At 47.4% G+C, this 15,047-nt stretch overlaps 1 protein-coding gene across 4 annotated transcripts in view; it reads left to right on the top strand.

Annotated features, from left to right (window-relative positions):
• The first annotated feature begins 10,366 nt into the window (after positions 1-10,366).
• Positions 10,367-15,047, top strand: part of Kiaa0232 (KIAA0232 homolog) — a 65,353-nt gene continuing 60,672 nt past the window's right edge. For 3 of the 4 annotated variants that reach the window (XM_006251140.5, XM_039092426.2, XM_006251141.5), the window contains exon 1: positions 10,367-10,990. The gene's annotated coding sequence lies outside the window, so the exon portion shown is untranslated. The remainder of the gene's footprint in view (positions 10,991-15,047) is intronic. The other variant, NM_001109388.1, reaches the window with a different exon arrangement.

The following is a 15,047-nucleotide window of genomic DNA, read 5'->3' on the forward strand; positions in this document are numbered from 1 at the left end:
CCTGAAATACATTCTTACTTTTATAAGTTGGTTAGGTCATGGTGTTTTGTCATGGCAATAGAAAAGTTATTAAGATGGTGTGTGTGTGTGTGTGTGTGTGTGTGTGTGTGTGTGTGTGTGTGTGTGTACTAATCAGAACAAGAGCCTGCCATCTTCATCCAAACAAGGTAGCTGTAGGGCTACCTACAAGGAAAAGGATGCAGGGATGGAGGCTGAAAAGCTTCCTCCTTTGGCTTGCAACTGGCCCTTGTCCGGTGGTTGTTAAGCATTTCCTATGGCCAGTCATCATAAGATGTGTGGCAGGAATCTAGAATTTAGTTCTAGAGTGCTGGTTACTGTGGGGTTTTTTTGTTGTTGTTGTTTGTTTGTTTTTTTTTTTTTTGAGACATTGTCAGTATTTAATGAAAACAGAAGAAGCAACCAGTCTTCACAGATGGGGCTAGGTTCCAGTCTCTGTCAGGTATCTCTGCCGCCTTCTTGCTTTATGCCTTTGAGTAACTTGCTGCTCTCTTTCAGAGTCTATTTCCTCATCACATAAGAGGTGAGGGCCTTAGGGATCGCTAAGCAGGCCAGAGAGTTGAGTACCTACTGTATCTCCTTCCACACTTGTGGTACTTGAAAAACAAGGCCATCCCATCAACCAGTGACTTGACATTAGCTCTGGTTCTTCTGCCTTCCCCAGTGCAGAAAGCCTAGACTTTGCTGTCCCCTGAGCTGTCAGCCCTCCTAGGGACAAAAGAAGCTTTTGTTTCCTGGATTCCAAGTGCCAACTAATTGCTTTTTCCAAGCCTGACTTCTCCAGGCAGGCTCACTCCTAGTAACGCTGGTGCTGTCTGGGAGACTGAAATTTGGGAGAGGGTTTTTCTGGGTACCTCAAAATGAGGGGGAAACACAGGCCTTGTGCTAGCTAGCCCCAGGGGCAGTGAGCCCGGAAGGTTTCCAGGCAGAAGTGGATTGTCCTGGCATGCTGTGCATGAAGCCATCAGTGGGTGTGGCCATGGCAACTAGGTGCCTCTCCCTTCTCAAGGCGGGGCTGCCCTGTGACATTGCCAGTCTTCCTTCCATTTGACTTTGGAAATGAACGAGATAATAGACGCTGCTGGGTTTGATCTTAAATTGAGTGGATTTTCCATGGATAATGTTTGGTCCTCTTCTCGATCACCCATTTTAAAAATAACCTTATTGCACTTTATGTATTGTTGGGGGCACATAGCACAGTTGGAGAGTGGACATCAGAGGACAGCCTGCAGCAGCTTGTTCTGTCTCTCCACTCTGTGAGTTCAAAGGATCAAACTCTGGTTGTCACACTTGGCAGTGAGCGCCTTTCCCTGCTGAGCCATGCCAAGGGTTCCAGAGTGTACTTTTTTTAAAATCATGTCTTCAAACAAGATGTGAAGTAGAGCTTTTATATAATTCTCGCATGTGTTTAGTTCCTAGGTTTGCTTTTGTTTTCCAATAGAGCAACTAAGGAACACACACTCCTCAGGGGCCGGGCGCTGTTTAGTCACTAAGAGGAACAGCAGCTACTTGGTGTCTTCTTCGTCTTTTCCCCAGGGAATGAGGCTGGGTCTGTGCTGTGGCCCATTTCTCACCACTGGGAACACCAGGGACAAGCCAGTAGCACAAGCCCCAAGGTGTGGGCCTTGACAATGCGCTCTGAGATTTCACCAGTACACTGCACTCCGGATGGGAAAAGCCCAGGAGCTGACAGGCCCTGTGAAGGAAAAGGCCCTGTGGAGGATAGATACCTTCTGAGGAGAGCGGCCTTTCCCACTGTGGCAAAGCCCTGTGGAGAGGAGCCTGCCAAGGAGAGAGGCCCTGTGGAGGAGAGAGGCTCTGTGGAAAAGAGAGACTTTGTGGAGAGGAGGAACTCAGTGGAGGGGAAAGGACCTATGGAAGGGAGAGAATCTGTGAGAGGAGAGGGCCAGGGTGAGCAGAGGCCCCGTGTGGGAGAACAAGCCTTTTGTGAGGACAGGCCCTGTAGAGGAAAGAGGTACTATGAAGAAAGGAGCTCTCTGGGTGGGAGAATTCCTGCTGAGAGAAGCTCTCCAGAGGGAAGACTTTCTGAGGAAAAAGGCACCATGGGTGGGGGGCAAGGGACCCCATCATGTGCACAAAACAATGCTGAGCAGCTGGACATGGAGCCTTCTCTGGGATCTACTGTTTCCTGGCTGTACGACCTTGGTCAAGGTCATTCTTTCTACTAAAACCAAGGAGCACAGGCACTCCAGGGCCCTGAGCACTGGGCGCTCTCACTCCTCATTGTGTTCAGTGTTTTGTCTGCCACGTGCTAGTGTCTCAAGGCCCCTGTGGCTGACGAAGCAGACATCAGACAAAGTCATTCTTTAAGTATAGGAGACATAAAAGCTGCTCTGCAAATAAGGAATGAATGAAGCTAAGAAGAGAAGAATCGCTGTAGCATTATTCCCAAATAGCCATTCCGAGCACAAGTACAGGAGAGAAATACTCCAGCCCAGTCTGGGAATGAGGGAAGATAGCCACTGAGTACACATAAAATGGCCGCCTTGCAGCAATCAGTGGGAATTTCAATAATCCCTTCCTGGAGCAAGGTTGCAATGGCCGAATCACCGTCCTGCAAATCTCCCCAGGGTTCTGTCGTTTCCATATCAACACACTAGAACCCAGGATGGAATTTCAACATGCGAACCACCAGAGTTAGTCATATTCAAACCACACCAGTAGTCTGGCATGGGTAGTCCTATTCAATGCTACAAACCTTGGGGCCATGAGGCTACAGAAGCCTCTGTGAGTTGGTGGAAAAGGTGCCCCAGGTCACCTTGACTAAAGGCTTACTCTGGGCAGGCCTCGTGCCAGACAGTCGACCTGAGTCGGGAGAGTTACATATTCTTACCTCAGGTCACTTCTTCCTAGAAGAGACTACTTCCTGAATTGTCATTGGCCTGAAATAATTATGGTGTGTAAACATAAATATTACGTCCATTTTAGTAAACATCAATTATATGCACTTCCCCTATAAAGACCATAGCATCATTAGCTGTTAGTATCAATTCTTTACAGCCCAAGCAAGGCTATAAACCCATGGCACTCCTTGTGTAACCACTACCCTTCTTTCCTCCCCCGGGATCTGGCACCATGAATGTGCCCAAGTCAATCAAGCCTATAGAGAAAAGATCACACAGTGATAGGGAACTTCAGATAGCCTCTTGTCCAAACCGCATCTGGTACCACAGTGTCTGTCGTAGACTGTAGGGAAATGGCACCCAAGTGTACGAATATCACTCATAGTCTCTCAACAATCTCGAGGGTACCCTTGGTGTTCTCTGGAACACCCACAGACATTTAAATAGGAAAAGTCACCAGAAGGGAGAGCATGACAGGAACTCAGGACGTTGCAGATGCTAGGCATGCGGTCTACTGTTACAACTCTGGCTTTTGTTTGGAGAAAGAGCCTCATACAGTCTAAGCTGGCCTCAAGAATGTAGCCAAGGATGGCCTTAAACTTCTGATGTTTCTGCTTCCACCTTCTGAATGCCACCCCACCCTGTTTATATGGTGCTAGGGAACAGATCCAGGGCTTTTTCCTACTACAGAAGCACTCTACAAACTGAGCTACATCCACTGACAGTCTCGTTATTCTTTTCTTCATTTTTATTTTTTTAGGTTTTGAGAAGAGCCTCACTCTGTAGCCAAGGCTAGCGCTAGCCTGGAACTCACGGTGTTCATTGTGTAGCCTAGGTTGATTTCAAACTTTCTTCAATCCCCCATCCTCAGTGCTGGGATTACAGGTATGAGCTTTCTACCTGGCTTCCAAACCCTTTAAAGTTTTTAATGCATTTGTTACTATTATTATTTTGAGATAGGGTCTTGGTATGAAGCCCAGGCTGCCCTCAAAATTACTGCAATCCTCCTGCCTCTGCCTTTTGAGTACTAGGATTACAAGTGTGAGCCAACATACCTGGTGTTTATTTTTATTTTGAGACAGGGTCATGCTAATGTTGTCAGACTAGCCTTGACCTCTTAGTCCTCTTGTCTTAGCTTCCCAAGTACCTGGAATTAGAGTGCAACCTCCCCCGAGCCCCTGCCACCATGCCTGCCTTAAACAAGGGACTTTGGGGATGATAGGTAAAGTTGCAATGAAATAAAATACATAGAAATTCTTTTTTAAAAAAACATTATTGGGGCTGGGGATTTAGCTCAGTGGTAGAGCGCTTACGTAGGAAGCGCAAGGCCCTGGGTTCGGTCCCCAGCTCCGAAAAAAAAAAGAACCAAAAAAAAAAAACATTATTTTACTTATGAGTGGTGTGTGTGTGTGTGTGTGTGTGTGTGTGTGTGTGTGTGTATGTGTGTGTGTGATATGCACATGAATGCAGGTACATGCAAACCCAGCCCAAAGTGAAGATCAGAGGACAACTTTGTGGAGTTGGTTCTCCTTTCACCTTTACATGGGCTCCTAGGCTTAGACTAGTGTTAAGCTGGCATGGCAAGTGCCTCTATCCGACCAACCATTTTTTCTTCTTAAGATATTTATTTATTTATTAATGCATATGGATGCATGAGTGAGTTTGTATGCACCATGAGCATGCAGTTGTCCTCACAGATCAGGGGGAGTCAGATCCCCTGGAACTGGAGTTACAGGTGTTTGTGATCCGCTTGACCTGGGTGCAGGTCCCCTGCAAAAAAGCAGTAAGTTCTCTCAACCATTGAGCTGTCTCTGTACCCCATTCCCATCTCTCACGAGCCCTCTTGTTGGCTCTATAAGGATATGTTTTTATCACAGTCCCTGTATAGTGTATACAGCAGGTGCTCAATGCAAGCATCCATTACTAGCAGTCTGGAGACTTGACTGGCTCCCCAGAGGCATTTTGGCATGAAGCTCCAGTTCTCGGTGCACTTTCTGCTCCCGGTGTTTAACAGTCTCAGTGTGAAGATGAAACTAAGCCACATCTGCAGCCAGATGTGGCTCTTGGGACTATATAACTGGACTTCACATGCTGAAGACATTACTAGGGATAAAGAACACATTTCCCTCCTTCAGGGGTTCTGGGAGCATACCAGGAAAGGGGCAGAAATCCTGAAAGGGACACAGTTGTCCTGGAATATCTCAGCAAGAGCCACCCAGAGGTGAGTCCCCCTTCCTGTGGCACAGCTCTTTAGACACTGGGGCCTGATTCTTTGCCTAAAGAACATCTTCACACTGAGTTGTAGCCTACGCCCAAGAATACCCTCAGTGCAGTCTGAACTCAGCTTAACCACAATTGAAAGTGGGAAATAGAGGAATTAGCCACATGAACTTAGTGCACATTTTTCGTCAGCATTCTTAGCAAACTTCCAACTCTGCCCCTCAGCACAGATGGCCTCGCTTATCTGTGCTCTATATGTGGATAGACATTCCGCCTGGTCAAAGTCGCCTGGACTCCTCAGTTGTGTCCAGTTGCTTTCAGTTTCTCAGTGTACTGTGCCCTGTCCTACCTTGGGAGCCTATCCTTGCTTTTCCTGGAGTCTAATATATTTATTCCCCACAGCCTGGCGTCCACTCCTGATTGGAAAGAATTGGGTCTCTTCCTCCCTCTCTTTTTTCTTTTTGTGTATGTGTACATGCACATATGTGTATTGTGCGTGTAAGCCTCAGACCATTGAAGGATGAAGTTCCTCAGAAGCCATGGGGTTCAGGTAAGAATCTAATTCAGGTCCTTCTGCAGGACAGGCATGCTGCTGTCTGTCTCCCCAGTCCCAGGAAGAGTTGGTTCTTTCTCCTTTTCGCCTGAACAGCAAAGGTCCTGCCCCAGTGAAGCTTTTTGCTGACACCGCCACTAAAGAGATTCCCCATTTGTTTTTTACAGGATTTCTCACGGTTAGCAACATTGTATCTTAACACTGAATAGTCCTCTGCAGAGGGTCTTTGAATACACTGTTGCTGTTGTGTTTATCAATTACTGCCGAAGAGTTTAATCTTGAGTGCTCTGCACTTTTATGTAGAGAGATGTTAGGTTTGGGGCTTGACTTTGCTTTCCTGTTCTGGTCCATACTACCCAAGCCATAACTTGGTGAGAAAACAGTCAATTCTCTAAGTCTCAGTTTCCTAACCTGAAAAACAAAGATGGTAGCAGTCCCTCCTTTCCTAGGAGAATTGAATGAGATGGGATTGGGCACTGTAAAATCCTGGAAACACCATGGTAGAACCGTCCCATCAGACAGATACATTGAAGCCTCACCCCTAGGACCTCTGTGTGCCCCTCCCCCTTTGAAAAGCAGGACTTTGCAGATGCCATTAGTGAGGATGAGGACAGTCCTCAAAGAGTCTGCCTCTGGGCCACTGGATGCTGGGTCTGCTGCCTGGATGGTAGTAATGCTGAGGTACGGAAGTCACATATGGGCAACTCATGGTTGGAAGGAAGATACAGTCGTGATGGTGCCATCCTGAGAGTGAGAGTACCACCCTATCCATACCTTGGAAAGAAGCCACTAACTTGTCTAGCTCTAGGCTTGGAGGTCAGTGAGAGGGGTCCAGGTCCAGCCCAGCTCTGGTGCTGGGAGCTGCTTCTCTGCAGTTTTCTCCCTGCCTTGCTGAGCTTGGAGACAGTAGAAGTGGTTCTGTGGAGAGGGGACGGCTGCTCTACCTTTTCCCAGTGAGGTCACCCAGTAGTCCTGTAGGAGCAGCCCAGCTGCTGTGGCAGACTATAGGTTTTGGGGCTACTTTCACCAGCTCCAAGGTCACGTAGGGATGAGTGGAGTGAAGCATCGGAGTAGGAAGGAACAGGGAAGAGGAAGCATCGAAAGCAAGGTAGGGTCAGAGCCCCGGAAGCCTAGGCTAATGCTGGTGTTTGGCTTACTGAGAATAGGGTGCTGTTTTGGACCCTGTAGGAGGCTCATTTCCTTCAAAAGCAAACCTTGATGTCTGATATACTATTATTGGGAACATTTTTTTTTTCTTTTTTTCCGGAGCTGGGAACCAAACTCAGGACCTCGTGTTTGCTAGGCAAGTGCTCTACCACTGAGCTAAATCCCCAACCCCTATTGGGAACATTTTAAAGATGAGGATGGTAGTAGCTTTCCTGTGGCTGTGAGCTAAGGCAAGTGGGGCCTGGTTTCTACCCAGTAACCCAGTTCCATGCCTCACTTCCATGCTGGCCTACCTCTGGGACAGACAGTTGTTGACCTCACTGTTTAACTCTTTGTTGAGTGGATTGGAGGGGTAGGGACTAGATAGTCCTTGGGAGAAGTTTGTGAGCACAATGAGGGGACTTGGCACTTACTGACAACTAGAGTCTCCAGAGCACGGTACAGCTTCAACTTGTTTTGGTTCAGAACAGGACCATGACTCCTCTGTCCTTTCATGTACTAGTGAATTAAAGGCCCATGAAGCTAAGAAGCTATGAGCAAGAGGCTGCCTTAGAAGCTAGGCCTTGACCAAAACCCTGAAATGGTGTTTACACCATTTGGAGGATTACAGGGCAACTGAGAAGGGAGCTGTTAGGAAGGGAGTGGGTTTGGGGAGATTGAACGAGAAGTCTCAGGGCATATGTGGTGATACAGTTGTGTAATTCCAGCCACTTAGGCTAATGCAGGAGAATCCCAAGTTCAAGATCAGCCTAGGCTACAGACTGAATACTAGGCCAGTCTGGGCAATTTTGTTTGATTGTCTCAAAATAAAAGGTAGAACAAGGCTCAAGCTGTATCTCAGTGGTACAGCATTTGCTTAGCATATATGAAGGATTAGGGTAAATGCCCAGTAACTGTAAATAAATTAATGGGGGAGGGGAGATCTGAAGGCCATTGGACAAGTTGACGTATGGTGTCTGAGCTGAGTTAAATGGTTAGGAGCACCCTACATGAGGGGATTTGGCCTGAGGTAGGCCATGTGGGCATCATTACTTAGGGTTGGTTTTCATGAAATGACATGAACAGTGTCATAGGCACAGGGCTGGGATGCTACCCTGCTTGGCTGCTCACTCATTGTGAGGTCCAACAGAAGCTGGAAGCCTCTCAGGAGCCTCAGCGTCTAGCTACAAATGTCAATGGTAGTGTCTAGGATGGCATGGGTAAGGTATGAGGGAGGGCCCAGCATAGGAATCAATGTGGATGTCATTAGTATTGGTGCTGGGGGAGAGTTCAACAGTTTCCTCAGTGTTGCTTCACTTCAACATTTATTTCTCAAGTTCACAGACAAAGAAAACAAAGGACAGGTTGGGCTTCTGAAATCTTCCTCCCAAAGTCCTTTGCTGTATAGATGAAGAAACTGAGGCTCAGTCAGGGAAATTAGGTAAAGAAGATCCTAGATCTGAGGAGGCTAGGCCCTGTCTTCAATTCACCAGAGTGGTACTGAATGCCCCAAAACACCCTCCAACTCTCGTCTGTCCTTCTGCAGGCATGTGTGACAAACTGCCTCGGCTGATGCCCTTCAGGACCCCTACTCTAAGGCTGAAAAAATCTGAATCAAATTGGGGGGGGGTGGCTGTCATTTCCACCCACTCCTTGGGTATCCTTGTGCAGGGGTCAGATACAGTAGTATGTGTGGGCCTGGCCCTGAAATTCATTCTCTCTCTCTCTCTCTCTCTCTCTCTCTCTCTCTCTCTCTCTCTCTCACACACACACACACACACACACACACACACACACACAAGCATGCAGAATGAGAGAGAGCAAGCAAACTATGATGAGTTTGTGTTTTGTGTTTTTCTGTTTTTTTGGTTTTTTTTTTTGTTTTGTTTTTTTGCAAAACATGAGGAACTGGAGAGCTCTGCCACTGTTTCTTCTTCTGCTACTCTGTTTCAGTCAGAGTCCTCTGGCCTCCTTTGTGTTCCCTGGGGGCCACAGCTATGGCCCAGAGCTGAAGTTATCCTGAGTTTACCTCTGCTGATCTGTACAGCAACTTGAAGGAAGATGGTGTATAGAGAGGCCAATTGAAGGATTCAGGGTACAGCTGATCGTGAGCTCTCTTTCAGGGTGGCCATAGAAAACCAAATTGCAGAAATGAACCCCATGGACAAGGACACTGCTCTCCTGGAAAAGGGTCTCAATAAGACACTCTCAAGTATTGATAAGAACTGGGAGGCAAGAATCAACACAGGACCGGGAAGTAGACTGCTATAAATTGGCATCAGGGGAGGTCTATCTGTATAGCTGACACTGTACCTGACCTTGGAACGGGAAGGAACCAGCTAGGCAAAGATCTGGCCAGCCTGTGCAAAGGCTCCACAGGTGCAAAGGTCCTGAGGCTGCAGCCTTCTGGAGCTTCCGATCAATAAAATCATAACTATAGGAGTTGTCCTCTGACCCCCACACTCCAGCTGTGATTCATTCGTACACATTAATAAGTCTAAAAAAAAAGATGGAGTGTGGTTGAAGATAACTGCTGTCACCCTCTGGACCTCCACAACCAGTCAAGGAGTACATACACACAGAAAATAGTCAACAGTATAGCTACAAAGTGGCTGTGGTACCTTTCCTTTTAGACATTTGCGATACTTTGTTACCCTTTTGAAACTTCTTACTATCACTAGGCCTTTACATAAGGTACAGACTAGGAGACCGTAATGTTATGAACGTACCCAAAAAAAGTGTGCAAATTCTCCATATTTGGGGAAACGTTTCACTGGTTTGTGCAACCCTGACTTCTGAGGGCCTGAAGATCCTGACACCATTTGTCCCCACCTTTGCTCCCAGATGGCTCTGGATTTTCCACTCTCTCCCATGTTATGGGAGTTCTCCTGGCTGCGCTAGCACAGGTAACCAAAAGATGTGTACTAAATACAACTGTGGTTTGTGAGTCACCTGAAATGAACCCCGAGGCAACAAAACAGGGAGCAAACTGAGGAAGGGTAAGAATTGGCTGAAGAAAAAGATCTCCAGACAACAGAGCCAAGGGCCTTGGGCTCAAATTCTGCCTCCACCCAGCAGCCATCCATTCAGCAGCCTGTTCAGAGTCTCTCTTCTTACCAGTGAAATGGGCCAATAAGGCTTTACCTTGGGTTTCTCTGAGAGAGTGAAAAGATGTTTGCACTTGGAAACAGTATGGATTCAATGAAACGACAGTTCTTTTAGGCTCCTGACCTTGGCTTGCATACAGAGTCCAGCCTACTTCAGCAGAAAAGTACTTTCAGTTCTCCCCTCCTCCCAGAAGCCTGAGCTGAGCCTGAGTTTCAGGCTCTGAATCCAAGAGCAGGGCCTGGTGCCTGGCGGTGCTCAATGAGTTTGATGAACTGTATGCAGGTCACTCCCCTTCCGGACCTGTTCTTGCCTTTGTATAGAAAGGCACATTTCAGGTTTTTCCTTCCTAGTACTTCTGACATCTACATCTGCTTTTCTAGAAGAGCCTAGGAGTCACATTTAGGGAAGGTGAGTAGGTGGGAAGAGGCTTTTGACTAAAAGGTTAGTGCACATTTTTGGCTCCCACTTCCGAATCTTCCAGAAGGTCTTTTATTTTTTGCCTACTTAATAATAACATAAAAAAGCCATGTCACTTTTTTTTTAATTGAAGTCTTTATGTTAAGCCGCCCACTCCAGCCATCCCAGGACGTGGCGAAGAGGGAAGAGGGGGCGCGGACAGGTGTAACGTGGGGGTGCATGTTGGAAGGGTTCGGCAAAGCCCGGCCCGAGTGCCCCAGCGGAGGTCACCGACCCTGGCGCCCTCTCTCAGGACCTGGTGAAGCTTCAAAGTCTCAGATCCCCAGGCCGCCCTTGCGGTGTCAGGATCTTCAGCACCCCAGAACCCAGACCTGTGTGCCTGCTACTCCCTCACCCACATCACGAGGGCGGAGCCCCGGCGCGCTGATGTAATCCCGGCGCCTGGGCGGAAGGATACGGAACCCGGCGTTGGCTGGCCGGGCGCTGAGGCCGTTGCCAGGTAACGCAGCGGAGCGGCTGCTGCGCGCCGCCTCCCGCCCTCCGCCGCCTGGCGCTGGGGCCGCCGCCGCTTTACGTAAGGCGCAGGCCAGGGCCGCCCGGCGCTCGGCAGCCGCCTGCAGCCCTCGGAGCGCAAGGAGAGGCGCCCACCCGGTAGCCTTGGCAGGTAGGCGGGGTGCCGGGAGCGGAGCCGCGGCGGGGGGCTGGCCCGAGGGATGTCCGACTCGGGGACCCCGCGGGCGGCGTGCGATGAGTGCGCACAATGGGCCGCGGCGGGCTGAGGCGGCCCGGCCTGAGGACAGCGGCCGAGCCTCGCCCGGCGCCCTCAGCTTTGTCCTTCGGCGGTCGGGGGCGGGCGCGGCTCGGTGAGTGGCGGGCACGCGGGCCTATGGCGCGGGGTCCGAGAAGGTGACGGCCGGGGGCAGAAGTGACAGGCCCTGGAATCGCCGGCCTGCGCGCGCCACCGCCCGGACCCTCGCGGCCCGGCTTCCGGCCGGTGTCCCTGGAGCTCCCGGCGTCCACCGCTTGGCCAGGGCTGAGCGCGCTGCGTAGAGGACAGGACGAGCAATGGGGAGCAGACCCCCAAACCTGGCAACCCCTCCCTTCAGTGTTTGCCCTTCTGTAGACAAACCTTAAAGGTTTAACCAAGAAAAGTGAGATGGAGATAAGCTGGGGAAGGGGACATGCGACTCTGGAATCATTTACTAAATAGGGTTCTTGGTTCTCATCTGCATCGTAGACTTTGCCTCGTTGCCCAAGTAACTGACAATGCATTTTGCATTTCTGGCTCTTGACTTGCTAAGGAAACGGTAGGAGAGGATTGCTGAGGAGCTGGGGACGAGCAGTTTGGATAACAGGTGATGCCATGGAAAAGACAGTGCAATGAAAACCCCACTCAGGATTTCTGCCAACAGTATAGGACCCGTTGCATGACACTTTGTCGGGTTTAGAGGCTTCAGATTTAAAGGAAAGGGAAAAAAAAAATCTGTCACTCTGCATTCTGAAGGTCAAATATTCGCCCGCAGATATTTTGGGCTGAACCATTCTTAACTAGGTCTCAGGATCTTTACGACAAAAACCATTCTGGAACTGTGCATTTGAAATACCCACAGAGGCTTCTTGCAGTTAATATTTATTATTGTATATTTAGTTGCTACTCTTGCCGAATGATGTACTTTTAAAATGTGTTCTCGCACAAGTTCATTCATATATCTATATAATGTACCTTTATCATACTTCCCCACTATCTTCTCTTATCCAAACATCGAATTTTAATTATGTATGTATTTATGTATGTGTTTGGGTGCATGTATATTTATGTGTGGAGGCCAGTGATCAATATCAGGTGTTTTTTTAGAATTGTTTTAAAAATATTTATTTAATGTGTATTGGTATTTTACCTGCATGTATATCTGTGTAGGGGTGTCAGATCCCCTGGAACTGGAGTTACAGACAGTTGTGAGCCACTGTGCAATTGCTGGGAATTGAACCCTGGGTCCTGTGGAAGACCGTCCAGTGCTCTTAATCACTGAGCCATCTCTCAAGCCCTAAGGTGTCATTTTTGAGATAGGCTAGACTTGGCTGGCCAAGAACTTTAGAGATATGACTGCCTCTGACTTTGAAATGCGGGGATTTGAGTCAGGGTCTCTCACTGAACTTGGAGCTCACCAATTCAGCAAGGTTTGCTGGCCAGCAAGCTTCAGGGATCCTCCCGTCTCAGCTTCCCCATCGCTGGGATTCCACAAATGTTTAATCATTTAAAAAGTAATTAGGGCTCGGGATGTAGCCCAGATGAAGCTCAGTATTAAATTCTCAAAATGTAAAATAGGGCTTCAAGTTGAGTGTAACAGATTTTTTATGAGCCTATTTTCACTAAGAAAGTGCTGCCTTGGCCAGTGAGATATCAAGAGGAGAGTTTTGTTCTTACTTAGTGTCATAGAGATACGTGTATTGTTCTTTGAACAGAAGGGTAAATATTTTTAACATGGCAACATTTAACAAGGCAAATCTGTTTAAAGGATGGTTGGTGTATTTGATATACAATTTATGAACGTTAAAAAAAGAAACTTAATGGTGTTTTCGCTTGTTCCCATTTGTTATGTAGCTTCCTCTGTGCCTGGTTTTATACCAGGGCTCTTTAAAGGCGTTGGGCTTGCTATTCCTCTTGTGTGGAAATGCACCAAGCCTGAGCTTTGCCCCTGGTTTTGCATCATTTGACTTGGAGCAGTTAATGGCCTCTGAGCTAGTTTTGTCATCTGTGAAATGGGAAGAATGGTGATAACCTGTCTTGCAGGATAGATAGGCAGAGAGGGAGGATGTGAAGTAATTTCATCCTTACTCAAGCTCTTAAAATGCTGTGTTAGTGGTGATAGTTCAAGTCCTCACATTCCCCTGCTGGTGGGAAGCAGTCAGTTGTCTTCAGGCCACTGTTGCTTTCTCTCTGCCTGGCTTCCAGGATTCTCTTTCCCAAACACATGGCAGTCTCTAGTCCTGTGGGCTTCTAAGCACCTGTGATTTGGAGCTTAGAATGCAGTTGTAATAACAGTGTTGGAGGTCCCTTGCGGTGCAGCACTGTCATCCTATACTGGCCACCTCCTTTCCACATTATCTTGCTAAGACTGATGCTACTCTGAACGTGCCAAGCAGTTTCAGACGTTCTTGATTTATACTCTTTCTTCCGATCTGAGTGTACCTCACTTCTGCTTCTCTAGTTCTAAAATTTCTTATAAGATACTGTATCCTCTCTGGAGCTTTGGGAAGTCCTTCAGATGAATTCCTCCTTGCTGTAGCCTTGTGGCTGGATGACATGCTTTTTCTTAAAATGTTTCTTTTGTGGAAATTAAATATAAAATATTATTGCTTTCAAGAAGACTTGCTTATTAACCCATTAGTACTGGATTGGAAAGGCCTGAGTTATATTTCAGTCCCTCTCTTGCTTCCTGGGTCACCATGGGCAAGCTTGTTATATCTCTTGACCTTCAGTCTTTCTGTGAAACAAGAAATCTCATGTCTTGCTTTGCAGTGAGCTGGGTTCTAGGGATTGAACTCAGGTTTCCAGGCTTGCTTGATGAGTGCCTTTATCCACGGAGCCATCTTGCTGGCTCTGGGGGCTGTTTCAAGTACCAGATTTTTTTTTTTTTTAAGATTTATTTATTTATTCTCTATAAGTACACTGTAGCTGTCTTCAAACACACCAGAAGCGGGCGCCAAATCTCATTACAGATGGTTGTGATCCACCATCTGGTTGCTGGGATTTGAACTCAGGACCTCTAGAAGAGCAGTCAGTGCTCTTAACCTTTGAACCTCCAGCTCCAGATTTTTTTTAAAGCAAGATTTATTTTTATTTATATGCATGTATATGCATATTCTTCCCTTGGATACCAGAAGATGATATTTGATTTCTTTGGAGCCATAGTTACAGGCCATTGTGATCTGCCTGACTTGGGAGCTGGGCACTGTACTCTAGTCCTCCGGAAGAGCAGTAAGTATAATTACTTAACTGCTGAGCCGAAGTATCAGATTTTTACCAGCTCTGTATTTGTGCTTTTGTTGTTCCTGTTCCCCTCCTTTTTTCCTTTTTCTTGTAGTGTTTAGGATTAAACCAGGGGCATCATGTGTTCTAGATAAGCACTCTACCAGCTCACTTACATCCCCTGTTCCTCTATGCACTTCTTATCTATCTTCCTTGAACGCTTTCCTCCCTGGTTCCACTGCTCTACCCTCTGAAACTATGGCTGGTCTCTAGGAAAGAATGCATTTACTCTCTTCCCTTGACTAAGAGGCAGTATCAAAAGGATTAAGAATGGACTCTCAAAGCATTGCCGCCACCGGTGCTTATTCTTTTAGTTATGTCTGAAGCTGTATGTCTTCTTGTACTTCATAAGTTAGGCAGCTCCCAGAACACCTGACATAAACAACTTCTGGGACGGAAGTTCTGTTTGGCTTATGGTTCTGAGATTTTAGTCCATTGTGACAGAGGATAGATATGGTAGCTTGGAGATCTCAACCTAATGGAAGCCAGGAAGCAAAGAAAGACAGACAGACAGGGGGCGCAGAGACAGATACCCCAAGGACATGCCTCCAATGACCTACTTCTTTCTGTTAAGTCTCACCTTCTGATGTTTTCAGCACCTTCAAAAATATTTCCCTCAGCTGGAGATCAAATGTTCAAATAAGCCCAAGGGGCACATTTCAGATTTATAACATTCCACCCTGAGCCCCAA

The sequence above is a fragment of the Rattus norvegicus genome, chromosome 14 (genome assembly GCF_036323735.1).
Source record: "Rattus norvegicus strain BN/NHsdMcwi chromosome 14, GRCr8, whole genome shotgun sequence".
NCBI classification, from domain to species: Eukaryota; Metazoa; Chordata; class Mammalia; order Rodentia; family Muridae; genus Rattus; species Rattus norvegicus.